The sequence below is a fragment of the Monodon monoceros genome, unplaced genomic scaffold, assembly GCF_005190385.1.
Source record: "Monodon monoceros isolate NGI ecotype Baffin Bay Population unplaced genomic scaffold, NGI_Narwhal_1 Super_Scaffold_4, whole genome shotgun sequence".
NCBI classification, from domain to species: domain Eukaryota; kingdom Metazoa; phylum Chordata; class Mammalia; order Artiodactyla; family Monodontidae; genus Monodon; species Monodon monoceros.
In genome coordinates this window covers 49,898,279-49,917,492 of record NW_021703781.1, presented here as the reverse complement: position 1 = coordinate 49,917,492, position 19,214 = coordinate 49,898,279, and the positions used below count along the sequence as shown (strand labels likewise).

The 19,214-nt window shown below is 41.8% G+C and overlaps 1 protein-coding gene and 1 pseudogene across 3 annotated transcripts in view; one reads left to right on the top strand and one right to left on the bottom strand.

Moving 5' to 3' along the window:
* The window catches only part of PLCE1 (phospholipase C epsilon 1), a 318,800-nt gene that overhangs the window by 129,891 nt on the left and 169,695 nt on the right, over nucleotides 1-19,214 (bottom strand). The window lies entirely within an intron of this gene.
* Nucleotides 1,638-2,858, top strand: LOC114908726 (annotated as a pseudogene).

The following is a 19,214-nucleotide window of genomic DNA, read 5'->3' as shown; positions in this document are numbered from 1 at the left end:
TCCAAAAATCGGGCCACACAGTCTATTCAAATTAATTAACCAATAAGGATGTGGATGGAACAGAAAAATGGAAACCAGGTCTGTCCTGGGAGCTCCTGGTTCTTAGATCACAGTGTTGATTTGGAATACAAAATCATATTTGGTTCTCTCTAAGCTCATATTTGAAAATAATTAAAATAAGGCAGGTACTCAAATCAAGCCTACGTGGCTTCACTCTCCAACTTGCTGAATGGTTGAGAAAGTGACCAGATTTCCCCCAACTTGAGTCAGAATGTAGCCTGAATGATGACAGAGGCAGATTGCAGTTTCTGACACTGATAATTTATGTACAGTGGAATTAACCATATATAGCAAGTCTTCCCAGAATTAACCAGCTCTAAGACATGATTTCAAAGCATAGCACTCTGTGAAGGAAATAAAAGTAACTCCCAAATCTTATGAAACAGCTGCTTATCTAATATGCAAGAGAAGAGATAATGTAATAAAATATGTAAATAACATGATATATTGTAAATCACAATGTATCTTGAGACATGAATCACATGATGTTACAATGAATGAAGAAGAATCTAGTGATTTGTGGGAAATAGCAATAAAGGAGACCTAAACAAATTTGAATAAAAGAAGAAAAAGAAGCCTGGCAGCTGTAACTCGAATAAATGTAGTGGCCCCATGTGTCTCAATATAAGCACAGCATCACACTCAAAGGAAACACAAACCTGAGGTTAGAAACCTTGAAACATAATGTAGACCTTTAGTGTAGGTTTCCTTAAAGCAGGATTACTCGGGGATTTTTTATCATGCACCACAAAGAAACATCCCAGAAATCTTTGGGGGACATACTTTGTGTTCTTCGAGTTCCACATTTAAACAGCAGCTGTTAAAAATACTTCCCGCTTTCTCTCATTCTTGCTGAGCTTCCCTTTGATCTCCTCTTTCCTATTCACAGGCCACGTTGCCCCAACTCTCAGCTGTAAGTCACCATCAGATCTCCCGCTCTGCAACATGGGCAACTCTATGACGGATTAAAGACCCAGGAGCTCTGTGACCCCTGATCATTCCTCATTATTTGTGGAGCAAAGTTCATTAATCCCACAGGCAACCGTAGTTCTCTTGTGAAAAAATTTTTAGAAAATCTCCGGTGAATATAATTATCAATCTCATTTACAGTCAATGTTTGCTCTCAGCCCCATGTTCTCCAGTTAATAGTTATTCTACAGTAGAATAGGGCTGTATCTCTAGACACTCTAACAGCCTAACAAAATTTACTGTGAGACACAGTGTCTTCAAGTTCTATTTCCCTGATAACCGAGTTCAGTACTTTATATGGATTAATTTAGGAGGTAGATAGCATTATTATGTGAGGCTCACATAAGGTCACATAAATAGGAAGCTAGGAAGCTGGGATCTGAATCAGGGTCTTTTTGACTTCAGAGCTCATGTTCTTGATCACTCAGCATATAACCTCATGTAGCGACAGAATATCACATTGTCATTCTGGATTTTAGATGCATCTCAAGTGATTTAAGTTAGTATAAATCAACTTCTTGTGCATGCTTACTTGCAGTGATCTGATAAAATGAACTCTTCAAACTCCAAAGGTAAGGATTTGACCCTAGAGCATGGACAGTTTTCCCTTCTTTGTTCAGCCTGGAACCATCACGTCAACCACTACATTACAACTACATTAGAATGGAGCACATAGAAACTCAAAAGTGCCCTCTCCTTTCCTCCTTATAAATTCATAAGAATGTTCCCATACTTTAAACGGGTATTTTCCAAAGTGTGTAACACTGAATTTATGCAAAACACCGTTCCTTGGTTAATAATTTAGAGACATACTGGATTAAACAAAGTTAAACAAGCTTTCTTTTTTTCTATTTTAACTGCAGGACTTCTCAGAGCCTTTAATAAATTCCACAAGGGGCATATACTATCACAGCACACAGCAGCTCTCTTCAACCTTGCTGTCTATCTCTATATCATTTGCATGGGAATTACAGTCACCTCAAAGGTTTTGTCAATGGGGGAAACAGGGCCTCGGGTACTTGTGGGGTTAGTGGTTCCAAAGAACCTTAGTCCCTTTGGGCGCCGAAGCCGCGTTGAGACTGGTGACGCTGCGGCCTCAAAGCCCGGCGTGTGGGCGCGCTGCTTTGGGACTACGCTGAATCCTGCGGGGACGTGGCGGTGGCGAAGGCGCGACCCGTGCAGGCGGCCGTGTACGGGGGGCTGCTGGGCGGCACGGTGGCCTTTGAGAAGGCGCTGCTCCACTCAACAGGGACCCTCCTGTTGCTGGCGCCCCGCCACGCGCAACCGTGACTCGGAGGCGTTCGTGCAACTGCTGCTCTGGCTGCGGGGCCGCGGCTGCCTGCACCACGTGAGCCCGGGCCCCTTCGACGCCCAGGCCAGCCTCTGCCAGGCCCGCTGCCGCTACCTGCAGCCCGGCTGGGTCGACTTCCTGGGCCGGATCCTGGATGTGGGCTTCGTGGGCCGCTGGTGGGTGCTGGGGGCCCGGATGCGCGACTGTGACATCAACGACGATGAGTTCCTGCACCTGCCGGCACATCTGCGCGCCGTCGGGCCCCACCAGCTGCACTCGGAGGCCAACGAGCGGCTCTTCGACGAGAAGTACAAGCCCGTGGTGCTCACCGACGATCAGGTGGGACCAGGCGCTGTGGGAGGAGCAGGTCTTGCAGAAGGAGAAGAAGGACCAGCGCGCCCTGAGCCAGGCCGACCCGCTGGTGCCGTCGGAAGTCGCGAGATGAAACCCAGACCAGCCTGGGTCCCGATCGGGCTCTGAGCCCCGGCAGACTGTTGGCCCGGGATTGTGCAGTTGGTGCGAGTGAGCCTCAAACGCCGAGTGACAGAAATAAATTATTTGCACTGTTCTCTCCCTGAGTTTTCACAAAATCGGGGGCCTCCCTCTCACCTGTTGATTGTGAGCTGACGCTAATTCAGAGCCTCCTTGGTCTAGGAGTTGGGGAGAGCAGAGCGACATGCCATGTCATGTTTAGCACTGCCAGTTAGTAAGACGCTTTAGAAGGAAATAAGCCTTTGTTCACTGGGCTTCACCCTTCCCCTGACTGAGGCATCACAGTTGTTAGGTGACTCCCAAGCTCTCCTAAGAATTTTCAGATTTTCGTTTTAAAATTTGAACTGAAATGTTTATCCTCTATTCCATGAGTAACATTTTTTTAATTGATTTTTTAAATTGTAGTCTCAGAGGAAACTGGAAAAATAACAGAGACATCCTGTGTACCCTTCCCCCAGCTTCCCCCAAATGGTAACGTTTTCTACAAGCAGTACCAAACACCAGGAGATTGACATTGGGATGACTAAACTTTTTGCAAAAGCAACTTGCTTTTACCATAGGTGTATGATAGTGATGTTAAAGTGACCTGGACGGATAAAGCATTTTCTGATCTGGAAATCAATATGGAATCATAGCTTCTGGTTATGTTACATCTTAGTAACCCTGAAAACACAGAATCCTCTGGAAAGGAATATGTTGGTGTACATAGCTGGGTTATAATCGTACTTTTAAAACTAATATTAGAGGAATGAGACTACCTATGTCACTGATGTGGCCCGTGGCTAGTTAATAAACCAGGAGATGAAACCAAAAAAACAAAAAATAAAAAAAACAAAGAACCTTAGTCCGCCATATTGCCAAAGGCAATATGTAAAGATCTATGTAAAGGTCTAAGGGTGAGAGAGACCATGGCTTATTTAGGAAACTGCAAGTCATTGCCGATGGCTGTAGCATACATTAAGAGAGATGGAGCATCACTGTAGAAAATGAAGGAAGCTTTATTTTCCAGAAGGCACTAGAGAACAGGTGTGGCTCATGAAGGAACAATGGGGGTGGTAGGAGGATCCAAACATTTACGTGAAGAAATGTACAGCCTAAACTTTTGGGTCTCCCGGTGGATCTAGGCAATCGCCCCACCTTGAAGGAGGGGAGTCTGGGCCAAGTCTTCCCTTGAGGGATGCTGCTATGAAAGACATCCACTTAATCCTTGGTTCCTTCCTTCCTTTCTGGTGATCAGAAAGCCCTCATCTTGCCTATGAACTGCCATTCCCAGGGGCTGTCCACAAATTGTGCAACCCAGAAATATCCAGAAAAGCCTCTACACTGGATAAGTACTTTCCCTTGATAACTCTTCACCCAATGCCCTGGGTATTGTGGCTTTCATAACTCCCACCCCTAGAATTCTGCTCCCTCCCTCAGGGTTAGCACTTGTTCAGAAACTTTAGTTTAGGTGCAAGCCCGTGGAAGAGCCTTGGGCTTGGCCTAGAGCTCAGCAAAACCTGCCACTTCCCATGGATTTCTCTTTTTCCCTTTTGGTCCCTATCAAAAGGTCTTTATTGCTGTGTCTCATACGCAAGTCTAGTTTACCAAGTAATCTCACAAACTCTCTTAATGTAATGTGAGGGAGCCATGATAGGTTAGCATGGCTAACCCTATTTTTCATAAAGCTTGAGTTAAATTGCTACGAGATTTGCTGCAGAATCCAGCTTGTGAGTGGTCAGCCCTGGAACTGGTAAAAGCTGAGAGAGAATCGGAAGATTCTGGCTCCTTGCCCAGTACTCGGCATTACACCAAGCTGAGCCTGAGTCACCATGGATGTGCTCTGTGTCCAGAGGCCAGCCTTATTAGCTGCCAATGTATCTCAATGGGGTTAAGAAAGGTTAAGCAGAAATTCCTCCATTCACTCATTGATGCCTACTATGTGCCAGGTTTTGTTTCAGACTACACTGATGTTGGGATTCAGTGAATAAGAAAAGATCCTTGTTGATATTGAACATCCTAGGAGAGAAGACTGATAAACACTACTATAATATGGGTACAGGGGAAGATATTGGATGGAGGTTGGAAAGGTGTAGTATTACATAGCATTTTTTTTTTTTTGCGGTACATGGGTCTCTCACTGTTGTGGCCTCTCCCGTTGAGGAGCACAGGCTCTGGATGCACAGGCTCAGCGGCCATGGCTCATGGGCCCAGCCGCTCCGCGGCATGTGGGATCCTGCCGGACCGGGGCACGAACCCGTATCCCCTGCATCAGCAGGCGGACTCTCAACCACTGCGCCACCAGGGAAGCCCTACATAGCATATTTTAACTAGAATGCTATTTCCTCAAGTCTTTCTGCAAAAGTCTTCAAAGATTTACCATCCAGGATGCTCTTGGCTTGGTCACCCTAATCCTTTTCTGGCATCTCAACAAGAGCTACTCACCTAGCTCTTGCACCTCACCATTTATTAGCCCTTTGCACGAAGTAACACATTTTAATTTTTACAAAGAACACTGTCAGGCAAGCGTGATTACCCCCATTCTATAAATGACAAATTGAGGGTCAGAAATGTTAAGCAATTTGCTACTAAGAGATGGGGCTGGAACTAAAATTCAGCTCTGACTCCAAAAGTCTACCATCTACTATGGTCAACATTTTGAGAGATCTTCTGCAGGAGAGAAGGATTCCCCTGATTTCCTGCTGAGTCTGTTTCTCTGCTTTTCTCTGTTACACACATACACACACACACACACACACACACACACAGTCTTTTCTGGGTAGGGAGAGAGGTGGTTGAAAAGTTAGGCAGGATTATACCTTACAGGAATCTGACTTTAATGGAAAATAGAATATAGTACTTGCATTATATTTTGATGGTAGCTTGGTATGTATGTATGTATATATTTACAAAGGTAAAACCTTTAGGAGAACCTGCCACATAGCTCTGCTTCTGAAATGTTATTTTTCATTCTCACTCTCTGTGAGTGGTGGTGTGATGGGCACAGACTTTCTTGGAAGGCAAAACAAAAACTTAAACATGCATACCCTTTGTCTTAGCAATTCCACTTCTGGGATTTTATCTGACAGAAATTCTTGCAAAAATACAGACAAAGTGAGGTAAATTCATAGGTACTATAATTGAAAATTTAAGTGAAAAAAATAGCAAGTTGGGAACAATGGAATATGAACCTGTTGGAGGAAAAAGAATTTATAAATGTAGGTATATGTTTGTATCTGTCTAGTACACACCAAACTAATGAAAGTGTTTATATATTGCACAGTTCTGTTTCATTGAACTTTTTTCTAACGTAGGCTTGACAGTATTAAAAAATATATCAAAATGGTATCTGAAAAATTCATCCAGAGTACAAAATTCTAACCTTCTCATGGGCACAAACTGGTTTGGCATTTGAGCTGCTCAGATCTTTTCCAAATATTGCAATACTGGTTTTGAAAAATTTCTTCAAATTACAATTAGGGAAGAAAGTACGAAAAACTTTTACTATATCTACTCTATACATTTTTCTTTGATTTGAATTCATTTTGTAGACAATCCCTTTATTTTTTTAACTTAAGCACTGGATTCATCAACTCCACATTTAGTAGCCTTTGAGTGATACAATTCCAATTATATAAGATAAGACAGAAGAGGAAGGATGTTGATTTCATTTTATGAAAGATTCAGAGTTGGCTTAAAGACAATCTCAGGCAGAGTTGAAAATTGCTTTCAACAGGGAAATAATGGGTTTAGAGAAAGGTTAGTTAACTGGTGATTCTTTCTCATTATCTGTTATTGGTTTTCAGAGTAACAATCAATCTTGCAACAAATGTGTCTGGTTTGTCCTCAAAACTGCATGAGTTTACAAGTTCACAAAATCAATAAAGCATATTATTTCTAAGTCGTACTTTAAAAAAAAGAAAAAACCAATATGCCTAGGTTGAGAATTAAGCCATATTCAGATAAAACTCCTTATGGGACTGAAGAGCCTCTTAGAAGAAAAAAATCTGACAGAATTCTTATTAATAAAAAGTAACTCTGCACCCTGATTTCCAATGAAATATGAGCTCACTGTGAAAGTATAAAAAAATTTAGAGACATATACAGAAGAAAATTAAAATAATCAATAATCCTACACCCACAGATAATCTCTGCTAATATTTTTGTTGTAGCATTTCACATTTTTTCTATATATATATATATATATAACATTTACAAAATTAGCATCAGAACACATACTTTTTTTCTAAACTTAAAACAAAAACCCAACTTACTCTATAGTGCACATTTCCCCAACTCTAAAACTAGTTTTCTAATATTGGATCTTAATGGCTCTTTAGTAGTCAATGTTATGTTTAACTATTTTTTATTGCTAGAAATAAAACTGTGATAGAATTTGTAAATATACCATTATATGTGCTTATCATGTTTCCAAAAACATTGAAAGAGAGAAAAATTCCCTGCCCACACTGGGAAATTTCCAGGGAGCAGTAATTTCTTTTCTTTTCACGGCACATTAACCAAATGTTTTAGCAGTCTCTCTCATTGATCACCAATCCATTTCTGATGATTTTGGGTAAACAAAATTAATTGAGCCAAAATTCACATGGTAAGCTATAATAAGATGCCGTGCTTAAGAGGAAAATGGCATTACTGACTCCAAGTTAATAGGAGGGAAACTCTGGAGTGTCAGTGACAATCTAATGCCCTTGTACCCAGCAGCACATTCCTGATGGCCAACCCAGTAGATGTGGCTAGTTCTAGAACACAGCCCAAGCAGGCCAACTGAACTCCAGAGTCTGATCTGGCTGAGCTACTTAAACATATACTAATTACCCTTAAGGGATTCTGTGTCTCTATTTTATAATTATAACCATCAATAATAATAACACTAAATAAATTATAATATTATTAAATATATAATAACCACTACTTACTGTACACTAAGAACTGCTCTAAGCTCCCTAAAGAGGTCTCACTCGGTCCTCACAAGCACTTTATGCCATAGCACCCTATGCTATTATACCCATTTTAGCTGATGGGGACAGAGGTTACAGAACTTGCTCAATATCACCCTGAGATTAGCGATGGAAGCAGTGCCACATCAGTCTAACACCAAAGTCCAGGCTCCCCAAATCACCACCCTACACTGACTTGAAGGATTTGTTCCTCTCAGTGTTTCTATACAACTGACAATCAAATGTTTTCCCAGTGGTAGGTAAATGAGGCAGGACTTGGACCAAATGCTTGAGCTGGAAGGACTACATTCAGGAATAGTTGGGATAAATTTTCTACACTTTACAAATCAGGAAGCTATGCCTCTGAGAGGTCAAGCTTCTTGCCCAAGGTCATGGAGCTGATTATTGGCAAAATTGGCTCCCAACTCCCAGTCCAGGGTATTCCCTCTCTACTCCACTGTCTCCCCTACTTGGTGTGGTTAGAACCTCCAGTGCTGTAAACTCTTGGGGGAAATCTCCCCCAGAAGGAGAAAACAGGGAAACAGAGAGTATAATCCAGTGGTTATGAGTGAGGTCCTGGGAGTCACAGGTGTGGGGCTGCAGCCCACCTCAGGCACTGACTTGTGGCATGACCTCGGGTAAGTTCTCTACAACCATGTCACCGTGATGATAGGGAAATTAAAATGAGAAAATGCATGTAAAACGTTTAGTGCATATTCAGCTCTCAGTAGTTAGCTGTTTTTTATCATCATGAATTCATCATTTGAAAGAGGAAGAAGGAATTCTGGGGCCTTTGATCTTAGAAGCCAGACGGAGAGACTTAGTCATATATCAAACCATTTCAGGCTACGGAAAGTTTTGCTTTGTTTTTATAACCTGCAACTTGTACCCTCTGGTGTGGTGCCCACCAATAATCAAACATTTTCAAAAAATCCTCATTTATTCATATGAAAAGAAATATCCATCACATCTTGCCATGCATTGTAGTAATGGATTCCCTAATTTAAAAAAAGCCATCCCCTACCCACCCCAAATTTGCTGTTCTTAGCTCTGCAGCTCTTCCCTCTATGAAGAGAACATTCGTATCCCTTCTAGCTTGGCATTATCAGCAAACTTCATCCAGACGTCCGACTAGTCTCAAGAGTTAAATCCTTTCATGCTAACATATTGCTGAGCTATGTATGTCCATTCTTTTTTTTATTGAGATACAATTCACATACCATAAAATTCATTTTTGAGAGTGCAAAATCCAGTGGTTTTTCAGTATGTTCACGGAGCTGAACAACTCTCATCATAGTCAGTTTTAGAACATCTTTATCACCGCTGCACATTAGCAGTCATTCCCCATGGCCTAACCCACATCAGCCCCCAACAACCACTATTTTCTGTCTCTATGGATTTGCCTGTTTTGTTCATTTCCTATAACTGAATTATACAACATGTGGCCTTTTGTGTATGGCTTCTTTAACTTATAATCTTTTCAAGTTTAGTCAGTGTTATAGCATGAATCAGTACTTCATTTCTTATTATGGCTAAATAAGATTCCATTTTATGTATATACCAAATATCATCTATCTATTCATCAGTTGATGAACATTTGCATTGCTTCCACTTTTTGACGATCATGAATAATGCTGTTATGAACATTCGTGTAAAAACTTTTGTGTGGGTAAATACCTAGGAATGGAATTGCTGGATCACATGATAACTCTGTGTTTAGCAGTTGTTGAGGAATGCCCAAACTGTTTTCCACAGGTACTTCACCAGTTTACATTCCCCCGGCAATTTCTCCACATCCAGGTCAACATTTGTTTTCCTTAATTTTTTTTTTTTTTTAATTATAGCCATCCTAGTGAGTGTGAAGTGGTATCTTACGGTTTTGATTTGCACATGCCTAATGACTAATGACGTTGAGCATCTTTTCATGTACTTGTTGGCCATCTGTATATTTTCTTTTTTTTTCCTTAATATTTATTTATTTGGTTGTACTGGGTCTTAGTTGTGGTTTGCCGGCTCCTTAGTTGCAGCACATGGGCTCCTTAGTTGCGGCATGCATGTGGGATCTAGTTCCCTGACCAGGGATCGAACCCGGGCCCTCTACATTGGGAGCGTGGAGTCTTACCCACTGCACCACCCGGGAAGTCTCTGTATATCTTCTTTTGAGAAACATCTATTTAAGTCCTTTGCCCATCTTTGAATTGTGTTGTTTTGTTGTTGTTGAGTTTTTTATCTATTCTGGATATTAATCTCTTATTATATATATGATTTGCAAATATTTTATCCCATCCTGTGGGTTGCCTTTTTACTTTATTGATAGTGTTCTTTGATACACAAAGTTTTTTTCTTAAAATAAATGTATTTATTTATTTATTTTTGGCTGTGTTGGGTCTTCATTGCTGTGCGTGGGCTTTCTCTAGTTGCAGTGAGCAGGGGCTACTCTTCGTTGCCATGTGTGGGCTTCTCATTGTGGTGGCTTCCTTGTTGTGGAGCACAGGCTCTAGGCGTGCGGGCTTCAGTAGTTGTGGCTCGCGGGCTTAGTTGCTCTGTGGCATGTGCGATCTTCCCAGACCAGGGCTCGAACCCATGTCCCCTGCATTGGCAGGCAGATTCTTAACCGCTGTGCCACAAGGGAAGTCCAAAAGTTTTTTTTTTAATTGGAGTATAGTTGATTTATAATATTGTGTTAGTTTCAGGTGTACAGCAATGTGTTTCAGTTATATATATACATTTTTTCATATTATTTTCAATTATAGGTTATTATAAGATATTGAATATCACAAAATTTTTAATTTTGATGAGGTCCAATTTGCCCATTTTTATTTTGTCGACTGTACCTTTGGTGTCATATCCAAAAATCATTGCCAAATACAATGTCATGATGCTTTCCCCCTATGTTTCATAGTTTTAGGTCTTTGATTCATTTTGAGTTAATTTTTATATATAGTGTTAGGGAAGTGTCCAAATGCATTTTTTCATGTGGACAGCCAATCTTCCTAGCACTATTTTTTGAAAAACTGCCCCACTGAATGGTCTTGATACATTTGTTGAAAATTACTTGACCATACATGCAAGGGATCTCTATTCTATTCCATTGGTCTATATGTCTGTCCTTATGCCAGTACCACACTGTTTTGATTACTGTAGCTTTGTAGTAAGTTTAGAAATTGGACATGTGAGTCTTCCAACCTTTTAACTTTTTATTAAAAAAAAATTATTTTCGTTATTTTGGGTCCCTGAAAGTCCATGTGAATTTTAGAATCAGTTTATTGATTCCTGCAAAAAAGGCAGCTGGAATTTTGATAGGGATTGCACTGAATCAGTAGATCACTTCGGGGAGTATTGCCATCTTAACAATATTAAGTTTTAAATCCATGACCACAGGAGATCTTTCCATTTATTGATGTCTTTTAAAATTCTTTCAACAATGCTTCGTAGTTTTTAGTGCACAAGTCTTGAATTTCTTTTGTTAAATTTATTCTTAATTATTTTTGATGCTGTTGTAAATGAAATAGTTTTTGTAACTTCACTGTCAGATTGTTCATTCATGGCTAGTGTACAAAAATACAACTGCGCTTGTATCTTGCAAACTTGCTGAACTCATTTATTAGTTTTAATAGTATTTTAGTAGATTCCTTAGGTTTTTCTATATATGATATCATGTTATCTGATAATAGAGATAGTTTTACTTCTTTGTTTCCAGTTTGGATGCCTTTTATTTCATTTTCTTGCCTAACTGCCCTGGCTAGAACCTCCAATAAAATATTGAATAGAAGTAGTGAGAATGGATATCTTTGTCTGGTTCCTGATCTTAGGTGGAAAACTCTCAGTCTTCCACTATTATGCATTATGTTAGCTGTGGGTTTTTCATAGATGCACTTTATCAGGTTAGGGGAGTTCCCTTCTGTTCCTATTTTGTTGAGTGTTTTTACTGTAAAAGGGTATTGGGTTTTGTCAAATCATTTTTTCTGCATCTATTGAGAAAATCATGTGGTTGTTGTCCATTATTCTATTAATATAGTGCATTACTTTGATTTTCATATGCTTAACTGTACATTCATTTTATATTAATATATTGTGTGTGTAAGCACAGTCTAACTGAGAAGAGCTTTGTATGAGACCAGCAGACATTTATTGTCTAACTGCAGTTCTGACCCTAACTTGGACCTGTACATTGGACAAGAACAGATGGCAAACTGGGACATGGCTGTAACCATGACTCCAAATCACAAACACTCTGATATTTTTAAAAATTATGTTTGTTTTAAAGAAAGGAAATATATATTTTAAAAATTCATGTTGAAAATGTACTCTTTATTATTGTTTGTTATTATAATCACATTTTCAACCTGTGACGATATAAGCATCAATTAAAATAGCTCTATGACTTAAGAGAAAACTTGTGCGTGTTATTTCTGATTTAGAACATATTATTGCAGAACTGACCTGTACCAGACTTTGGGTAGGTCAAAGTCACTTAATAAGAAAAACACATACCGACCTGGAATTTTTTTTTCCCATAAAAGGCAACACTAATGGTACTGACAGCATTACTTGCTAACGTTTTATTAAGTATCTCCTTTAGTCCTATCAGTGACTCTGGCCTGACTATGATTAAGTATTCCATTTTACAGCTGAAGAAACTCAGAGAGGCTAAGGAACTTGCCTAAATATTCACAGGTAGTTAAGTAGTGATGCCAGGATTCTGACTTAGACTCATTTGACTCCAAAGTCCATTCTCTTCACCATTTCTTGTACTCTAGGTACCAGAGTTAAATTTATGCACGAACTCAAAACTCATTTCCCCTTTTCAACTAAAATGGGACCAAAACCTGGAAGGCATTAGGATTCACCATGTCCCACTTGTTGACCAAATGCTATTTCAAGTCAAGTACTCAGTAGGTACTTACCATGTGAATTCAACCTATGGGATGTATCTAATCTAGTAGTGGACAAGGCTGTACAGGAACTGCTTTGTATTTAATTATGCAATTAATGGCTTTTTGACTATGTTTGATGATTTAAGCAGAAGATCTTTACTGACAAAGTCAAAGCCACCTTTAACAGGAAAAAAAAAAAGCTATGCCAAAGTGGCTAATGATAGATTTGAGGACATTATGATTTGGTGCATTAAAATCACCATGCCATTGTCATGTAGAGGGAGCCTGGTAATCTACAAGTCTAAGCCCCACACCATGGACCTCCCCTGAGTCCTGGCTCAGGACACTACACAATCTTGGCTCTCCCCTTACCTCTCCAGCAACGGCACTGGCTTCTGAGTCTCCTTGCAGCTCCTGAGACTGAATTCTACAGTCTCAGTTCTCTCATCTCTCTTTCCTAGAAAAGCTCATCTCAAGCTGCAGCCATCACAGCTAAGCAGATGACTTTGCAAATGTGTAATTCCAGTTCTGACCTCTCCCTCAGCTCCAATCCTGATGCTTCTATTCGGAGTGTCTATGTGAACATCCCAGCACCTCAGAGTCAAGCTATGCAGATTGGATCTAACTTTGCCCTTTCTTTTTAGGGCACCACCTTTACTTCCCCAGATCCAAAATCTTGGAGGCATCTGTTATTCCTCCATGTCCTGGGCTGATTTTGCACCCACTCGTCCACCAGTTATTTCCATAATTAGTCCCTTCCATCCCATTTTCACTGCTTTCTCTCAACTCCCACCTGCATGGATATCTGCGTCAGCCTCTTGACTATCCTCTACTCTGAGATACTGAGAGGAATCCTCACAAAAGCCTTCTTAGACCAAAGCCTAGGGGATAAGTAAGGCCATTTGGCTCTGTGAAGTGATGTCCATGATGGCAGTGGGAGGTGGAAGAAGGGTGGAGCCAGCCCAATAAAATGTGGAAAGAAAACACACACAGGTTTCATCATGTCTGGGAGAGACCTCATAATTCCTTCCTGAGGTCAGTTCCTCTCTGATTTGGTATAAAACAGTCATAGGACCTGGAATAACAACTGTCATCCTCTGTCAGAGCAGCAGAGACAAAGGAGGTACTGGTGCCCATACCTGGACATAAACAGTTCAGACTGCCCAGCCTCTGTATCTGTGACCCTGAGCTGGAGTGCTGCCAGCTCTGACTGGGCATACTAGGGCTGCATGCCTGGGAGCGTTGGGCACCTTCATTCTCATGCCTCCCACCAGAGGCATGTGGTAAGGTGGTGGTGAAGGGGGAGCCCTAGGCTTCACATGCAATGCGGGACAGCGCTCAGGTGCCCGGGCTCTGAAGTGGGACAGAACCAAGTCCAAATCCCACTCAGCCACTCTCTAGTTGCTTAACCCTGTAATTAATCTCTCAGAGTGGAGCAGGCCATCTGCTCAGCTTCCTGTGAACTCCCAGCTGGAAGGAGTACAAAACACCAGTAAAGAAACAAGAAGATGGGGAAAATCAATTTTCTTAAACTCCTTAGAAGTGAAATATCATACGTGGTTGGGACAAATGCTCTGGCAAACCTCTGAAGTTGGAAGGGGGTGGGATCACTATGAAGTCCCCAAAATGCCTTTTAAAACAGAGACACCCACTTAGCCTAACCATAGGGCCTTGGTTTGTGGACAGGGACAGGCAAGCTGGGGTCCAGAGGGAATAATAGCTCAGGACAACAGAGGGTAAAGCCACCAGCTATCTTCCCCCTTCTCAAGCTCTTCTTAAGCAACTGGAATTTGTAGGGGTACCAATTTATGGCCCCTAAGTCTCAGTTTTCTTATCTTTGAAATGGGGATCATGAGCCTACCTCACCAGGTTGCTTTGGGAACTATGTGTACACAAAACAGTATAGTGGCTGGGCCATTAATAGAAGACCTACATGTTTCCACATGAACCCTGGGGAGGTTGTCATATGCCCAAGGAAAGTGTTATTATTTACTTGTTTATAAGAACATGAGAGTTGGCAAAGGGAGAGAATAGGTCATTAATACACATAGGACATGTGGCTTTTCATTCTGTTGAAGGCCCAATTACTTACTGGTCTGTTATTTCTTTCAGGGTGACTTCCTTTTTGTCTACAGTTACAGATATAAATATAAATAATACAAAGAGATTTTATTTTTTAACAGCTGGTGGATCATATCTAATCACTCTGTAAGCTCTTCACCTGAAGGAACCCAACTGGACCCTTGCCCTCTCTGAAGGAAGAATCCTCTCTGGCCACTCTGAGTGAGACTTACAGTTGTTGACCACCAATCCTGGGCACCAAAGAGAACTCTCAAACATCTTTGTCAATGGGAAAGACCTGGGGTCTTTTCAAGGTGACCTTGAAACTGAATGAGACCAAGGGATTGAGGACAGAAGGCAAGGGAGAAAAGAGTGTGTGCACCATTAGTGAGTGGCACAGCTAGCACTGAACCCAGGATTTTTACCTAGGAATTTTGTTGTTGAAATAATGCAGATTCTGATTCAAGAGGTCTTGGTGGGGTCTGAGATTTCTTCTGGTTCTGGGACCACATTTTCAATTGCAAGAGGGTTGGTGTTGCTAAAGCACTTAGAACAGTTTATGGCATGTAGTTCCTGATTCAATAAATGATAGTTATTATTGTTTCTATTACTCGCACTGGTTGAGTTACGTGTAGCTCTTAGAAATAGGGCAAGTGCCTTTGGGTTTAGAAATCCATTTTCTGGGGACTTGATTGGCTCAGACCAGTGCCGCAGGGTTCAAAGACGGACTCAAATAGGCTGGTGAACTGACCACACCAAGCTTTGAAGATGCCTTCTGAGCCAAAGATTAGAGCTTAAGGGGAAGTGGAACAAACAAACAGGAGAACATTTTTTAAAAGGCTGCCTCCTGTGTGTGGCAGCAACCAAAGGGTGCTGCCACAGGATGGGGCTCTTGTTCTGTGTGCAGCAGGTGGGCTTCCCGCTCCAAGACCAGGCGTAGGCCTGGCATGGAAGCTTTTGGCTCTCAGAGGATGAGTTAGTTCTCCTCAGGCAAAGGTGTGTGACACAAAAGCCATGAGATACAGAAAGGTCCCTTGAGGAGGCTTCCAGAGGTAATCTAGAGTCTTGTTACTCAACATGAGGGTCTTGGCCATCAGCAACTGCATCATTTGGGAATGTCCTGGAAACTCAGAATCTCAGTCCCTGCCCCAGACCTAGTAAATCCAAATCTGCATTTCAGCAAAGTCCCAAGGAGAGTCAGATGCACATTACTATTTGAGAAGCACTGCTTTGATGGAGTTTCATTGTAAGTAGGGTGGCCACAGGGAAAGAAGCATCCAGATATAGCAGAAAATAAGCCCATTGACTTCACAAACCCACACCCAGGACCACCATCATGGTCATTACTTATCATCACAACTATTTGCAACAACAACTGTTGCAACAACAACAGCTTACAGTTTTATAAATGGCTTACAGTCGGGACATTGAATGCCTCTCCATTGCTCTGATTTATAGAATAAGCCTATTATTTCCACTTTGTGGATACAGAAAACTAAGGTTCAGAGAGACTGAATAATCAAATAATCAAAAATTCATTTTCAACACAGGAGCCGAAATTACAATTATCTTATTCCACCATAGGTCACTTCGTAAATGCATGGTTTCTCATTAATTTGTACTAAATTGAGCAGTAGAAGAAGTTAGTCTTAATATTTTTAAAGCAATGCAGGCTTTTTGCTTTTAGGTCCAAAGTAATAAAGGTACAAGAGTAACCTTTTTAAAAAAACAATACCACCAGAATTTACGTCCAAGTTAAACACTAAGCAGTCACCTTTGGGTATGATATATGTGATACAAAGGTGCTCTGGGTAGCCCTGGTCCTTTCTTGGTGCTGTTTTCAGAGTCTGTAGTACTGTTGTTTGGACCTCCTATAGCTTATGTTTCTATCTGCAACTCCCTCCCGGCAGGGCGCCTGCAGAGAGGAGAGTTTAGTAACTGTCACTGAATGAACAGATGGAGAGATTGATAAACACAAAGAAATGTGACACAGCCTAAGGCCAAAGGAATCTAAGTCCTGGGCTTCCCCCTCCCCCCACTGTGGAGAGGTGAGAAGGTTCTGGAAGGGATGTGGCATCCATGTCAGCAAGCAGACTCTTCCTCAGATAGCTAGTGTAATCTCTCCAAGTCCACCAGACATTCAGACAGAAGCAAGGAAGAGAAGAACAGGAAGTCCTTCAAATGGAATCCACTGGCAAGGCTGATCTTTGTGACCCACTTTTGATATATGAGGTAGTCTGTGCTTTGCTGAACATGTCTGTTACTGGACATCTGTATGTCCATCCCATCCCCTATCCACTTCCCTCCCTTTCCCTTCTTCTATCTCTTTTTCCTCCCTCATATCCTTCTATCCTTTTTTTTTTTTTTTAAAGGAAGACTTTGCATTCAAAAAAAAATTCCAATTTTCTCACAGCTGAGGCAGAGAAGGAGAAAAAGGAATTTACCTGTGTACGATCCACCTGAGCTAACCGGGAAGATGAGAGAGAACTTCGAGGCAGGTGAGGTGCTGTTGGTGGTTGATGCAGCCTGGAATTGTGGGAAGGGATGGGGGTGGATGGGAGAAATGAGCTCTGAGGGCAAGAGCCAGGAATAGCTCTGTCTGGACCCCCGTCCTCCCGAGGTCTGCCTTGACCCAGGGGCCACCTGCAGCTCCAGATGGCCTCCAGACGAGGGCACCCTCCCCAGCTCCATTTCCCACAGTCCCCTCCATGCCATCCCTCCCTCCTGCCAAACCTGATCCCTTGCTATTCACTTCGGAGAACCATCCTGATCTAAGCCTCTGTTCTTGCTATTTCTGGAATGTCTTATTTGCTCCATCTCCACCTTTTTTTTGTTTGTTTTGGACAGTGTGCTAATCACCTTATATTCATTAGGTTCATTGATTTTATCCTGTTATAATTTTCTGAGGCAAGTATCTGCATTGTCCCCATTTTACAGGCAGGATGATACAACTCAGAAAGGTTAAGTTAACAGAAAGGTTAAGTAATCTGCCCCAGGTCACACAGCCTGTCTGTTGTAGATCTGGGATTTAGGTCTGTCTGTTACCAAAGTGCACACTCTTCATCACTAATTTTTGCCTCATATGTGTCACAGTACAGTGTAACCACATATTCGAACGTCAGTCTTTCTGTCAACTAAATCAATGACTCCTAGAGATGAAGGACACTGCCTTTTTTCATTGTTTTCATCCCTGGCTGGGACAAAGCCATGGCCAGCACTCAGCAAATGTTTTCATAGCGTGTTATATTACCTTATATTTCCTAGAGGTGGGCTAGAGACAGGGTAAGAGCTTAAGAGGTTGGGAACTTACCAAAACCCTGTCTATGAAAAATGTGAATGCTCTCTGGAACTTTTCCAATCCAGTTCCTGAACATGAAACACACTTCCAGATGGTCTAACTTGGGCTTTAACATCTCATTAGCAGAAAAAAAAAAAAAGGTACTGTATATGTTTTAGGTTCAGAACACAATCCATTTCTGGGTTTGCAACTGAGGTGTTGAGAGATGCTACAAAAAAGGACAAAGACCGAAGAGCACGCAGTTATATCAGACTGGAGTGAATCAGTGAAACAAGATATTAACCCACTTGAAGACCCCTGAGGCCTCCAGCCTTTCCCCTTGGATAACTCTGAAAGGCGTCCAGTGAGTTCCAGTTTGGGCAGGGGTTTGTTTATTCTGCTTGGTTCAAATCAGGGCTATGGATCCCTCATGGTTTTCATGTCCCTAAAGGTTTTCCACATTTGGGCAAGATCTGTGTTTTATGGAAGCCCGAGGAGGCCCCGCTCCCAGCCCCTTGGGCTGAGCCGACTGCGTCACCCCTTGGCACAGATGCAGAGGTTTTCACAGTGGGGCTGTGTCATAGTAAAAATGCCTCCATTCTTAACCAACCGTAATTTTTATTACATTTCATTTTTCTCCCCGTGATGCTAAATTTTCATGACCAATCTTTTTCCGGTAAGCACTGCCTTGTGCCAACGAAAATTGTGTGGGTTCACACTGGCTTCTGGCCCTTTACTTTGAGTGCACCATTCCTGATCCGGGAATACTCATGCAAGTTTGTAACTACTACTCTCCCTCTTTCCGAGGGTGTCCTACCTCCAGGCTCTTGACCTATACCATGTTTTTGTCGGTCTCTCCTTCCTAAAATTCAACCTGCTTAAGAGCCTCTGATGGCTTTCTAATGCTTTAGGTCCAAATTTTCACCTTGTTCTCTCCAAATTGTGACCACATCTACCAAATTAGCCTTACGCCTCACTGCATCCGCCCACAGATCATTGCTGAGAATCACTTCCTCATTGTTTCCCAGGCGCTGTGCTCATTCCCACCCTGTACTTTATCTCGTGCCTGGAATGAGACCCCCAGCAGAAGCCGTTTTCAAAGAAGACTTTCCTGCTTCCAGCCCAGCCTCCTAAACCCATGAACTGAAATCCTCCCTAGCATGCCATCCAGGGCACACAAATGTAGCTGTCTGCAGGGTCAGACTGGTGAGGAAATGAGACTTGAGCTGGGAGGGAGACAACACAGTGGC